This window comes from Herpailurus yagouaroundi, unplaced genomic scaffold (genome assembly GCF_014898765.1).
Source record: "Herpailurus yagouaroundi ecotype Mexico unplaced genomic scaffold, PumYag 248, whole genome shotgun sequence".
NCBI lineage: Eukaryota > Metazoa > Chordata > Mammalia > Carnivora > Felidae > Herpailurus > Herpailurus yagouaroundi.
In genome coordinates, this window is record NW_024412465.1 from 5,456,550 (window position 1) to 5,470,669 (window position 14,120).

The 14,120-nt window shown below is 46.9% G+C and overlaps 1 long non-coding RNA gene across 1 annotated transcript in view; it reads left to right on the plus strand.

Moving 5' to 3' along the window:
- The first annotated feature begins 6,563 nt into the window (after positions 1 to 6,563).
- LOC121020190 (uncharacterized) overlaps positions 6,564 to 14,120 on the plus strand; it is an 18,094-nt gene continuing 10,537 nt past the window's right edge. The window contains exon 1 of the long non-coding RNA XR_005786007.1: positions 6,564 to 6,832. This is a non-coding gene — a long non-coding RNA (uncharacterized LOC121020190). The remainder of the gene's footprint in view (positions 6,833 to 14,120) is intronic.

Consider the following 14,120-nt stretch of genomic DNA (forward strand, 5'->3'; position numbering starts at 1 on the left):
GAAATCAACACAAGACAATAAGTCAATCACCATTTCAAAACTTTGGGGATATGACAAAAGTTACTCTCATTGGAAGCAGAGGGGGACTGACCTTTTTGGAATGAATTTAGTTTTTATATAATGAATGAAGCACTAGACTGAGAAATTTATAAAGAGAAACGTAAATCTCAGGAAGCAAGAAAATGTTCCCAGCATTTATATTGTCCCGTGCATTTCAGACACATGGACCCCCTTGCTGTTCAGGGATTGCAATCTCCCTCAGGGCCTTTGCACTGACTGTTCCCTCTGCTGGCGCTTATAACACCCACAAATAAGCTTCACTGACTACTTCTGCTCTCCCTGGTCTATGTTCACATGTCGCCTTGTCCTGGGCTCTTTATCACTTTTAATTCTTCATCCTCTTTGACTTTCATCGCTCATGCAGTGACACGTGTATTTCGTACACACACACGTGTATGTACTTTCCGTGTCTGCCCACCAATACGCCCCACCAGCTGAAAGATCTCACTATGGCGTCCATTGTTTCTGAGTGCACCTGTTAGAACGCTGTGTGTGCCACAAGAGGTTCTCAATAAATATTTTTCAGGAGTGTGTGCCACGTAGCAGAGACTTCGTTTTCTGGGGGGAATATTTTGTTTCACATAAACCACTGGAAAGGACAAGAGAAAGAAAGATAAATGTGCACGTACCCAAAAGTGACTTTAAAATGGTTCGCTACTGATGAAAACCAGTGGGATTTGCAGTGGTCTAAGCAAATACATCTCAAATGCAGAACGAAAGGGATAATTCCAGGGGGAAAAAAAACAAAACAAAGCTCGCACTACCAAAATTTAGAAAAACAGCGCAAATGTCAGGAAATCAGTTTCCGTGACGAAATTTGGAATGACCCGCCTCTGCATAAAAAATGCTCGAGCACAGAGAATTAATTCTCAAGTAGGTTCTCTGAAGCCTTCTAGGGTCCCTTGAGCTATTGATATGATTCAGAGCTTGGGGCAGGGAGAAATCCATCCACAGAATTTGTGAGCGCCTCAGAGGAATCATTAAAAATTCTATTTAGAAACCGCAGCAAAAGACTTTCAATTTGAAGGAACATTCCAATAGCGTCGGTCACTACATCACAAAAATAATACATGTGATGACGTGAGGTTCACTTTAGGAATTTCAGGTGCACGCTGTGGCTCACACCTGCTGTTTCGGTTCCGGGGTGTTTTTGTTTTTGTTTTTGTTTCGTTTTTTGTTTGTTGGTGTTGGTTTTTATCTATTTATTTCTTGGTAGGTTTGGTTGTCATTATGACTGACAGAAGAGGAATTCAAATGCGATGTATTTTCTGTGCGCCATCAAGAGAAAATTGGATATTCTGTGACTCATGGTACCAACCCCATACTTTTCACAGCGAACGTGCCTAATTATGGGTTGCAATATCTCTTTGGGTTAATTTATGCACGCCTATTTCTTGTTTCCAAGAAGCAAAAAATAAGGCAAGACACCGGGGCTGCGGAAAACCGGTAATTGTAGCTGTCAGTGTTGCTGGTGCCATATCCCCGTTCACACAAATTTAGAGACTGAAGACAAGGTATTTGGGTCCGACCTCTTTTCTGCACCCCAGTGACAGACATGTGCAAGGGGTGGGTGGTCCAGAACAGAGTGCCCCCCCCCCCGGATGTGCAGTTTCAAAGCTGCTATAAAAGTCACGTCTCCCGGAAAACCTAACCCTTTCCCCTTATCTGTGTTTGTCACTTAGAAGGTCGTTTACTGAGTTCGTGTTGTAAAGTCCGTGCTTTGCTTCATTTTGTAATTTTTTTTAACGTTTATTTATTTTTGAGAGAGAGACAGAGCGTGAGCTGGGGAGGAGGAGAGAGAGAGGAAGACACAGAATTGGAAGCAGGCTCCAGGGTCTGAGCCATCAGCACAGAGCCCGATGCAGGGCTCAAACTCATGAACTGTGAGGTCATGACCTGAGCTGAAGTCGGATGGTTAACCAGCTGAGCCCCCCAGGCACCCCATCCTTTACTTTACTTTAGTGGCTGTTGCCTACGTGGTGGTTTTTCCCAAGAAGGATTGAAGGATTGAATTTGCTCAGAGGGGATGTCTCGGGTCTCAGCAAACGTCCACTTCCTCTGTCTCCCACGGTCAGATCTGAAGTCAAGAGCTCGCTCTCCCAGGACAGAATGATTCATCCTTTCCTTTCTTCCCCACATCCTTGAGTCAAGCTGGAAATGTCAGCCTCGGGTCGTGACACGTCTCCGGTGAAGGCAACGGAAGGGAAGGCGTTTTCCACTTGGCTTGTTTCTGATGGAAATGAACCAACCATGAAGATAGGGGGTGGGGAGAGCAGGGAGAAGTCCCCGGGTGATGCCTGGTAAACCTTTCGCTTCCGAATTCCCTTTGGGAGGAACAGACATCCACGGTGACGATTCAGGATCAAATAAATGTTCTCCCCAACAGAGACAAACACACAACCTCAGTTTTGAGCTCATGCTATTCTGTCTTCCAGCACAAGCATATTCTTGAGGTACCTGGGGGGCTCAGTTGGTTAAGCATCTGACTTCGGCTCAGGTCATGATCTCACAGTTTGTGACCTCAACCCCTGCATCAGGCTCTGCATTGACAGCTCACAGCCTGGAGCCTGCTTTGGATTCCGTGTCTCCCTCTCTCTCTGCCCCTCCCCTGCTCGTGGTCTGTCTCTCCCAAAAATTAATAAACACTAAAAAAATGTTTTTCAAAGTACAAGTGTATTCTCAGTCCTCTGAGTCTTGGGTGGAAAATATCTGGAACTGCTATGTGATTCATCTCGACATAGGATTTTGCTCGTGATACTACGTTATGCCTTAGGATATGTCCCAAATCACTATACACGCAATAGCCAGGAGAAAGTCACTGATGTCAGTCTCCATTTCTAATTATTTTTGGGCTCCACTGTCAAAAAAAAAAGTCAAATCACGGGCACGCCTGAGTGACTCAGTCCGTTTAAACATCTGACTCTTGGTTTCGGCTCAGGTCACAATCTCATGATTTCGTGAGTTCGAACCCCGCATTGGGCTCTGTGCTGACACAATAGACCTGCTTGGGATCCTCTCTCTCGCTCTCTCTCTCTGCCCGTCTCCCTTGCTCTCTCCCTGTCTCTCAAAATGAATAAATCAATTTTTAAAAAAGGTAAACATTGTTTTGAAAAACTCAAATCCTATAAAGCTATTTCTTTCGTACTTGTCTAGTGCAGGGAAATGAGACCACTGTGAATTCACAAGCTGATGAAAACCTTGGAATACGAACACCCAGTGTGAACGAAACATCCAAAATGATTTCGATCCCATTGACTGGAAACTGACAAATGAACTGCATGACCCCCTCCTGGCTGTGAGCTTCTTTAACCAGGCATAGAATTTCTATCTTGTCCATCTCTCCTACTATTTGTCATGTGCCAGGGGATAAACACACATTTGGTCAACAATTCACTGAGGGGAGGGTCTTACGAGTCCCACAGAGCAGGTAGGAAACTGAGGCAGGGTTCTGGAGTCAGGCAGCAAAGACCAGCACAGCTGAGCAGAGACCACGGATGAGGACAGGACACATGAAGTGGATGAAAACATGAAGACAGGAAAACCAGAAGAGTCTCTTGGAAGCATTTTGCCCGACACCACATCTTTCCTCTTCGTTCAAATAAGGAGTGCATCCTGGACAGGTGGAGACAGTCACCTGCCCAAGCCCACTCCTGCCATGGACCCCTCCCGGACCCTCTGGGACTCTGCATGATCCAGGGGATCCCTCCGACGCTAAGGGCCCTCGGGGGTGCTCTGGCAATATGGCCGGAGCCTGTTGTGAGTGCCCAGTGCCCATGTCAAAGAAGTGGCAACACATATTTAGCATTGTAGTGGGTTAAATGGTGGCCCCAAAACACACAGATCCAGATCCTGGCCCTGAGGAACCTGGGAATGGGTCTCACTGGGGAATATGGCCTTTGGAGATGTGAGTGAGTGAAGGATCTGAAATGAGCTCATCTGGATGAGGGGGACCCTGAATCCAATGACAGGTGTCCTTGTAAGAGACACAAGAGGAGACACAGGCACAGCAGAGAAGCCACGTGAAGGTGGAGTCAGAGATGGGAGGGATGCCACCAAAAGTCCAGAGATGCCTGGAGCCCGAGAAGCTGGAAGAGGCAGGAAGGACCCTTCCCTGGAGGCTCTGGAGGGACCACAGCCCTGCCTGGATATTACCAGCCCTGCCTGGATCTTATTTTTTTTTTCAACGTTTATTTATTTTTGGGACAGAGAGAGAGACAGAGCATGAACTGGGGAGGGGCAGAGAGAGAGGGAGACACAGAATCGGAAACAGGCTCCAGGCTCCGAGCCATCAGCCCAGAGCCCGACGCGGGGCTCGAACTCACGGACCGCGAGATCGTGACCTGGCTGAAGTCGGACGCTTAACCGACTGCACCACCCAGGCACCCCTGCCTGGATCTTATTGACCCTGCCTGGATCTCAGTGGTCCTGCCCCTCCTGGATCTCAGTGGCCCTGCCCCTCCTGGATCTCAGTGGTCCTGCACCACCTGGATCTGAGGGGCCCTGCCCTGCCTGGATCTCAGCAGCCCTGCCTGGAACTTAGCGGTCCTGCCCCTCCTGGATCTCAGCAATCCTGCCCCGCCTGGATCTGAGGGGCCCTGCGCTGCCTGGATCCGTGTTCGTACCCCACCTGGATATCAGGGGTCCTGCCCCTCCTAGATCTCAGGGGTCCTGCCCTTCCTGGATCCCAGTGGCCCTGCCCCTCTTGGATCTCAGGGGTCCTGCCCTTCCTGGATCTCACTGCCCTGCTCTGCCTGAAAGTGCAGCACATGGAATTAGGGAGCACCCATTAGATCCTGTGGAAGCTGATGCTTTGGGGGAGGAAGGACTTTTTGAAGGGGAGAAGAGAAAGCACATATATGAACCCCCCCACCCTGCACTCCTTTGAAATAGCAGCAAACACACTCATTCTAAACCTAAAGGCAAAGAAGAAGTAGACGTAATAGCAAAACATTTACGGATAATAGGGAAATCAGCTTAAATTCTCCTGAGAGGGAGCAAATCCTGTCCGCATATCCCCCTCTGGTGGCCAGGAGGACTCACTGCGGGCTTTGGGCTGTGGCACCAAAGCTGGAAAATGTGGAAAATTCATAAACAGGACACCTGCCATTGGATTTAGGGGCATCCAGGATGAGCTCATCTCAGATCCTTCACTTATTCCCATCTGCAAAAGCCATGTTCCCAAGTAAGACCCCATTCCCAGGTTCCACAGGGTCAGAATGTGGATGTGTGTTTTTTGGGGGGGCCACCATCCGACCTGACCCGTGAGAGTGGGGGAGGCTCCGGAGACCATTTGTAGACCCTCTGACTTCCGGTCAGGAATGGGACGCTCCAGTCGTGAAAGAAGCTATGTCCCTGCACAGCCACCCCTTCTCTGCACGGTCCCCACAATGACCCGCACCCTTTGTGTCTGTCTGCTCTCCCAGGTACAACACACAGAGAGTGACGACCCACATCCGTGAAATGCGTTGTCCCTCCCTTTCATAAAAAGCAGACTTTTATTTTTTAAAAAGAGTTCTACTGAATGCTAAGCCCGTCAGTTCCCGTAATCTGCATATGTGGTAAACCCCAATCTGAGAGTGATGGGTCCTGGCTCGTTAAAAGGTCAGTTACAACGTGACGCGCTCATAGGTAAACGTGCCAGTGGATAGGGGTCTCCCGAGGCCACTGTTTCCATGCACAATAATGGAAATTCAGCTGTCAGGCGAAAGTTGGGACTTGACTTCTGGTCTACCTGGGACACTCAGATAACATTTTTCATTCTTATTTTTTTTAAGTTCTTAATTAAATTTCAGTTCGTTAGCATATCCTGTAACATCAGTTTCGGGTGTACAATGTAGTGATTCAACACTCACCCACCCACCCTGCGCTGATCACAAGTGCACTCCTTAATCCCCATCACCTATTTTACCCCTCCCCCCATCCACCTCCCTCTAGTAGCCATCAGTTTGTTCTCTGTAGTTAAGAGTCTGTTTCTTGATTTCCTCTGTCTCTTTTTTTTCTGTTCATCTGTTTCATTTCTTAAATTCCACATATGACTCACTGATCTATTTCTCTTAGCATAATAGACTCTAGCTCCATCCACATAGGTGCAAATGGCAAGATTTCATTCTTTTTCATGGCCGACTAATACTCCACTGTATATATATACCACATCATCTTTATCCATTCATCCATCGATGGACATTTGGGCTCTTTCCCTACTTTGGCTATTGTCGATAGTGCTGCTATAAACATGGGGGTGCCTGTGTCCCTTCGAAACAGCACACCTGTATCCCGTGGATAAATGCCTAGTAGTGCATTTGCTGGGTCCTAGGGTAGTTCTATTTTTAGTTTTCCGAGGAACCTCCAGACTGTTTTCCAGAGTGGCTGCACCAGCTTGCATTGCAACCAACAATGCAAAAGAGATCCTCTCTCTCCGCATCCTCACCAACATCTGTTGTTGCCTGAGTTGTTAACGTGAGCCATTCTGACAGGTGTGAGGTGGTATCTCATTGTGGGTTTGATTTGTATTTCCCTGCTGATCAGTATTTTTTTCCCTTTAACTCAGCTGATATGTCAGTAGTATTCTGAAAGGTCTTGGAGATGTGTTTGTTCATGTGTTGTGTTTTATTGCCAGCATTCTTGATGCCTGGGCTTAACTTTCATTGTTGGGAAACTTCCGTGATAATAGTCAATATTCCTCAGCTACTGAGGACCTGACATGCTGGGGACCAGGAAGCGGAAAGAGAAAAAAGGTCCAGATTGTCACCCAGGAAGGTCTGGAAACACGAAGGTGAGCTTTGCCTAGATTTTCTTTTCTCAAGTGCAGGGTATTCCATTTAGGGGCCCCGAACCTGTAAACAATGTGGAGCTGGCAAATCCACACCACAGTTAATAGTCCTGCCGGTTTGAATAACGACTCTCCAGACTTGCGTTGTGATTCCTAGCAGATGTTCAGAAGCCATTAAGCGAGCTGGCTGAAAACCACAATAAATCCTTGTGAGCCACAGGGCAGAGAGACACCAGGTGTTTCCACGGCAGGAGGGACTCTTTATGCACCAGAAAACAAGAAGCCAGATGGAGTTGGCCTGTCACGGGCCCCATGTTGTCCATCCGGCAAGAGCTTCCTCTGGCCTTCGTTGCCTCAAGCATCCGATGCGGATCTGTATCTCCTCCCATGGACTGACTTCGTCCACGCCTTTCCTCCACTCGCCACCTGTCCACATTCTTCACATGCGCCCTGCCCTGCCCTGGGGTGTCTCTCTTTCCAAAACGATGTTGAAGGTCCTGTGAATGGGGCCCTATTTAGACATAGGGTGTTTGCCTACAATGGCATCAAGATGAGATCACTGGGGAGGGCCCAAGTCCAATGTGACTGGTGTCCTCACAAGAAGAGAAGAGACAGAGTTAAAGACCCACAGAGAGGAGACATCCGTGCAAACGCATGGACGTGCTGTGGACGTGCAAACACAGATAAGGTGTTGTGTCCCCAACCGAGGGCCACCAACAATGGCTGCCCAACACACGCATGTAGCGCACTCCCTCCGAGCCTCCGAGGGGAATCATGTCGTCATCTGTGCTCCCACGACATTCAGACCCTATTTCTCTGGAGCTAAATCACTTGTAGGACCAAGGAAGCCAAACCTCACGGTGGTGGTGCTCACTCCTCAACCCCAGAGAAGCGTTAGCTCTCCGTCACTGGGGCGGATGGTTGCGTCACCCAAATGCACTCTTCCTTAGTGATACACGTGGTCAGGTTCCATCATTTCTAGAATCATGTCGCCATCACGGAAACAGAAAGAACGCATCGTCTTTTTCACCCCCTGGGGGGTGTGGGCGATCCTCCCTTTAAAGCACGGTCTGTGCCTTCCACGGTTACCAATTCTTGTCTACCCCCTTGGGCAATTCCTACTTCTTTCTTTCTACCTAGGTGTGAAATTTGCATCAGGTGCAAAAATTGAAGCCTGTATCTATCACGCATCCCTCCGCAACCCTCCCCCTCCTCCCCTTGGAGATCAGTACTGCCTTGTCCTCTGTGTGCACTTACTTATTCTAGGTATTGTGTAGACATAGGACCATACCATGCACGGTCTTCTGTGTATCCTGTCTCTCACTTAATGCCACGTTGAAATGCTTCCAAGGTCTGCCATGTTGTAGCCTGTGCCACAGTGGCATTCCTTTTCCTGCGTGAGTAACATTCCACTGTAGGGATGGACCACGTTCTGCTTCTGTGCTCATCCATCCGAGAACATTTGGGTTGATTCCGCCTTTTGGCTACTGTGAATCATCCAGCTGCAACCAGGGGTGTGCTGGTTTTATTTCAATACCTATTTCTCAGTTGGGGTGGGGGATGGAGCATATCCTTAGCAGTGGAAAGGGTGAGTCATAGGGGGACCCTACGTTGTGAACATTTTAGGCACTGGCACGCTCTTTCTTGATCACCGCCTGACATTCTGGACCCCAGCTCCTGGGTCTGATCCTATTGCCATCACCCCCCAAGCCCTATGTGCCCACGTTAAGCTCGCAACCTGCTGCGTACGAAACCAACTGACCCTTTTGTGTCTTCCCCTGGCCACGGCAGACACATCTTATGCTCCCATTTCCACAGTTCACCTTGAGATGATCGTCTCCTCCAAATCTACATCATTCTCCAAATCTATATTCTGTGCTGTGTTCCTGATCTTGGCCGACGGCCCTTCCATCCCCCTGACTGCCTCCAAGTAGAGACCTGCACATCTCCCTCGTGTGCATCACTAATTTCTTCTCATGAATGACAGACTCTGCACCCAGGTCAACACAGGTGAGGCTACCACCACCTCATCACTACCTCTGTCATCTCTGCCACCAACACCTTGGATCATTCCAGTACTGCCCAAGGTGGTTCCTGTGTCCTCTGTCTTCCATGCCTGCAGAAGAGAAGCCATTCACGGGCATTTTTCTGAAAACACGTTCAAGATGCGTGTTTCCATCTTGGCCTCCCCAACGAGGTGGCTGATATGATCTTTTTCTTAATGTTTATTTATTTTTGAGATGGAGGGAGGGGAAGAGAGAGAGGGAGACACAGTATCCGAAGCAGCTCCAGGCTCTGAGCTGTCAGCACAGAGCCTGATGCGGGGCTCGAACTCATGAACCCCGAGATCAAGACTTGAGCTGAAGTCGGATGCCCAACCGACTGAGCCCCCCAGGCATCCCTATTTAATTTTAATTTAATTTAATTTAATTTAATTTAATTTAACTTCATTTAATTTTATTTTACTTCATTTTGTTATTTTATTTATTTTGTTCTACAGTCTTTTTAAAAAAAAATTTTTCTTTACATTTATTGATTTTTGAGACAGAGAGAGACAGAGTGTGACCAGGGGAGGGGCAGAGAGAGAGGGAGACACAGAATCTAAAGCAGCTCCAGGCTCTGAGCTGTCAGCACAGAGCCTGATGCGGGGCTTGAACTCATGAACCACGAGATCATGACTTGAGCTGAAGTCGGATGCCCAACCGACTGAGCCCCCCAGGCATCCCTATTTAATTTTAATTTAATTTAATTTAATTTAACTTCATTTAATTTTATTTTACTTCATTTTGTTATTTTTTATTTTATTTATTTTGTTCTACAGTCTTTTTAAAAAAATGTTTTTCTTTACATTTATTTATTTTTGAGACAGAGAGAGAGAGAGACAGAGTGTGAGCAGGGGAGGGGCAGAGAGAGAGGGAGACACAGAATCTGAAGCAGCTCCAGGCTCTGAGCTGTCAGCACAGAGCCCAATGTGGGGCTCGAACTCATGAACCACGAGATCATGACTTGAGTAGAAGTCGGATGCCCAACCGACTGAGCCCCCAGGCGCCCCTGATATGATCATCTTTATTCATGCACCTGCCTCTGGACCCTAGAACAACATGTAGTATAGGATGGGCCTTCAATACACATTTATGAGCAGGTGCAGGTATGTATATACGTCAAAGGCAAAGCAGCACACAGCATTCTGGGTAGATGCATTCTTCCTGCTTTGGGTGAGTTCACACAACAACACATAATTCCATTTCATACCAGCTCCCCACCCAGTCAGCTCCTGATTTACTCCTGGCTTCCACATGAACGTTCAAACTGCTGTCTACACGTTTTCTCTTTTCTCTAGTTAGGACGCAGATTTCTGGTCCATAGTTCCACCCTGACTTTTTTTTTTTTTTTTTTTTTTTTTGACCCTGGTGCTGTGTTATTCCGCGTTGGTGACTGAAAATTTTGAGGCTCATTTTCTTCCCGGAATTTGGAAAACCACTTTTATTTAAACTCTTGTTCCATCTATTCAGATTCATTCATTCATTCATTCATTCATTCATTCAGCAAAGTCAAGTTTTACATAGGGATCTTGGATAAGGATAGAACTGCTTTCTTTGTCCAACGTAGCTCTTTTTGCTGTGAAATCTTGCTTTGTCTCATTTGTACAAAGATATATTCCTGTTATTTTTGTCCTTTCTGTTCCCCCAAAGCCCTCCATTGTTTGATGGGAGACAGGGCAGATTATTTGCCCCCAAACACCCACGCGGTGCTTAGGACCTAATGGAGATGATTGAGGTCAGAAAACATGACAGCCGAAGGCAGAAAGAGGGCAGAGCTGACACAGCTAGGCTGTAATTGTCACGCCACAGGCTTTTGTCGTGGTCCCTGCTGTCCTGGTTGTATCCCCGGCCCTCCCCACTCCCACCGCGGTCCTCACCTCCCCCCGTGATAATGACCCACTTGCATTAGACTCCCACCGTCCTCCCTGGCACATACACACCCTTATCGGAAGCCACCCCCTACCCCTCCTGTCTCAGCAAGACACTGTTTCTCATTTGCCAGGGGACGAGACGTGGCACCATATCAGATTCTGAATCTGAGTCGCTGTGGGTCCTGGGATTGTCGCTGAGGCCGCTGTGCGTGTGCTGGGGACCAGCTGCGTGGCTTTGTGTGTGGTTCGCGTCACGGCTGTGTTCTCTCCACCAGGAGGCCAGCAGACATGGTGGCTGTGTCCACGCTTCCTACCTGCTTCTCCAGAAACTCGCGTCCTGACTATAAATCCATGCATTTTCATATCTTTCTTCACCGTGTCGTTTGCATTTTGCAGGGGAAGCAACAGGCAGTGGGGCCAGAGAGTTGAAAGATAATACAGGATGAGACAGGCTTCCAGAAAGATTTGCTGGAGATCGGCACTTGTGCTCGATTATAGCTCAGACCTCACTCCAGTGGGATCTCAAGGGCTTCTAAGCTCTGGAATGTCCACTGAAACCCCCAATCTATACGTACACACAAAGGAATGTTACTCAGTCCTGAAAATGAAGGAAACCCATTTTCATCAACAGGGAAGGACCTGGAGGGCCATATGCTAATGAGATAGGTCAGTCAGATCATGACCTGAGCTGAGGTTGGATGCTTAACCGACTGAGCCACCCAGGCGCCCCGCATGTGGAATCTTAAATCACAGGTTCCACTGTGGACATACATTTTTAGCTCATTTGGGTCAATACCAAGGAATGGGATCCCTCCACCTTGTTGTAAAGGTGTGAGCTTTCACAGACTAAGTCCATTGCCTCACACAGATGCAGAATCATTCAAGGCCGGCTGGTGGCATATTCATCAGTAATGGCGGTCATTGGCTGGGTCTTGATAGGTAAAAACATCCCCCCTAAAGAACAGGGGCAGATGGGTGGCTCAGTCAGTTGTGCTTCTGACTCTTGATTTCAGCTCAGGTCATGATCCCAGGGTCATGAGATCGAGCCCCCATCGAGCTCCATCTTGAGCTGGGATCCTGGTTAAGATTCTCTCTCTGTCTCCCTCTACTGCTCATGCTCTCTCTATAAAATAAAAAATAATAATAATAAAAAAATGTTCAAAGTTAAAAAAAAAAAGTTATCCCTCTAAAGCACTGAGCTGGCTGGAAACCAAGGAATAATCTGAAGGTGAAACCAAGAATGGTTATAACAGACCAGTCTCTGGACATTTCCCTGAGGGAGTTGGAGAACCAGCAAATGTGAGCGTCTGTTTTCCTTAATCTCGGTGCAAATGTGAGCTGCTCATAGGAAACCCTCCCCAAAATACACCTGGGACCCCTAAGGGCCAAACCCTCACTTTAAATTTTTTAAATGTTTATTTATATTTGAGAAAGAGAGAGACAGAGACAGAGACAATAGAGCATGAGCAGGGGAGGGGCAGAAAGAGGGAGACACAGAATCTGAAGCAGGCTCCAGGCTCCGAGCTGTCAGCACAGAGCCCAACGCAAGGCTCGAACTCACAAAATGGGAGATCGTGACCTGAGCTGAAGGAGTCTTAAGCAACTGAGCCACCCAGGTGTCCCCAAACCCTCACTTTAAAAGGGAACAAGAGGGGCGACTGGGTGGCTCCATCGGTTAAGCGTCTGACTTCAGCTCAGGTCATGATCCCACAGTTCGTGGGTTTGAGCCCCACATCAGGCTCTGTGCTGACAGCTCAGAGCCTGGAGCCTGTTTCATATTCTGTGTCTCCCTCTTTCTCTCTGACCCACCCCTGTTCATGCTCTGTGTCTCTCTGTCTCAAAAATCAATAAACGTTAAAAAAATTTTTTTAAATAAAAATAAATAAAAAATAAATAAAATAAATAAAAAAATAAATAAAAAAAAATAAAGAAACATCACTTCTGTATACACCACACTGGCTTTGTCCCAGCATGAAGGATTCCCACAGCCACACCAAGAAGGAAGTCAACCAGCTCGTCTGCAAAAGAAACAAGTACACAGAAAACCAGTCACTGCAGAAGAAACAGATACCACACTCAACTAAGAAAAAAGCAAAGCAAAACAAAACAAAATCCAGGCAACATAAAAAAAAAAAAAAAAAAACCTGCAGTCATTCAGATAAGGCCGTTCTGGACCCAGACTTCAAAACCACAAAGTCTTAGTGTTTCAATCACTTAATTAATTAAATTCAAGCTTACTGTAAAATGCTGGGGATGAGAAAGTACAGAGGATGGGCAGGCAGTAGGACCAAAAAATAAAAAAGGAAAAAGAAAAAAAAGTGAAAAAAAAAAAGTGTGTTATTTTTACATAACCTTAATCGTTAGAGAAACTGGCTGAGAGGGTCCATGGGACTTCTCAGTTTGATCTTTCCAACTTCCTGAGAATTTGAAATTACTTCAAAATTACAAATTAAAAAAAGGGGGGGGGCAGAAATAAGGAATTCAATAATTAACTTTAAGATTTTTTTTAAAGTAGGGTCCATGCCCAGCACAGAGCCCAACACGGGGCTCAAACTCACAACTGTGAGTTCAACACCTGAGCTGAGCTGAAGAGTTGGAGTCTCAACCAACTGAGCCACCCAGGAACCCTAAGATTACACATTTTTAAAGACCTTTAAAAACAACACACCTCCTCCAATAAAAGGGGCCAGGGTTTCTTGGAGACAAGGCTGATGGTCGAGGACCAGAGCAGGAAACCCACAAATCTATAGCAACGTGAACCACACAATAAATCACAGCAGACTGCATAGTAACCCAAAGAACTAGGTAAATATCCACAAAGCCATACAGACATAATTACATGATTAAATAGACACATGGTGAAGACACACATCTTTTTTTTTTAACAACTTCAATTAATATATGTAAAAGGAATGTGCACAATAGAAAAACAACACAGTGAAAAAAAAATAGTGCAGCCAAGACCCACAAATGAATGCCAAAATCAGACAGTGGAAGGTTTTTTTAATGTTTATTTATTTATTTTTGAGAAACAGAGACACAGAGCATGAGCAGGGGAGGGGAAGGGAGAGAGGGAGACACAGAATCCTGAAGCAGGCTCCACGCTCCGAGCTGTCAGCACAGAGCCTGACACGGGGCTTGAACTCACAAACTGCAAGATCATGGCCTGGGCTGAAGTCAGACGCTTAACTGACTGAGCCATCCAGGCGACCCAACGTTTGTTTGTTTGTTTGTTGAAGTTGGACACTTAACTGACTGAGCCATCCAGGTGACCCAACGTTTGTTTGTTTATTGAAGTCGGACGCTTAACCGACTGAGCCATCCAGGCGATCCAATGTTTGTTTGTTTATTGAAGTCAGACGCTTAACCGACTGAGCC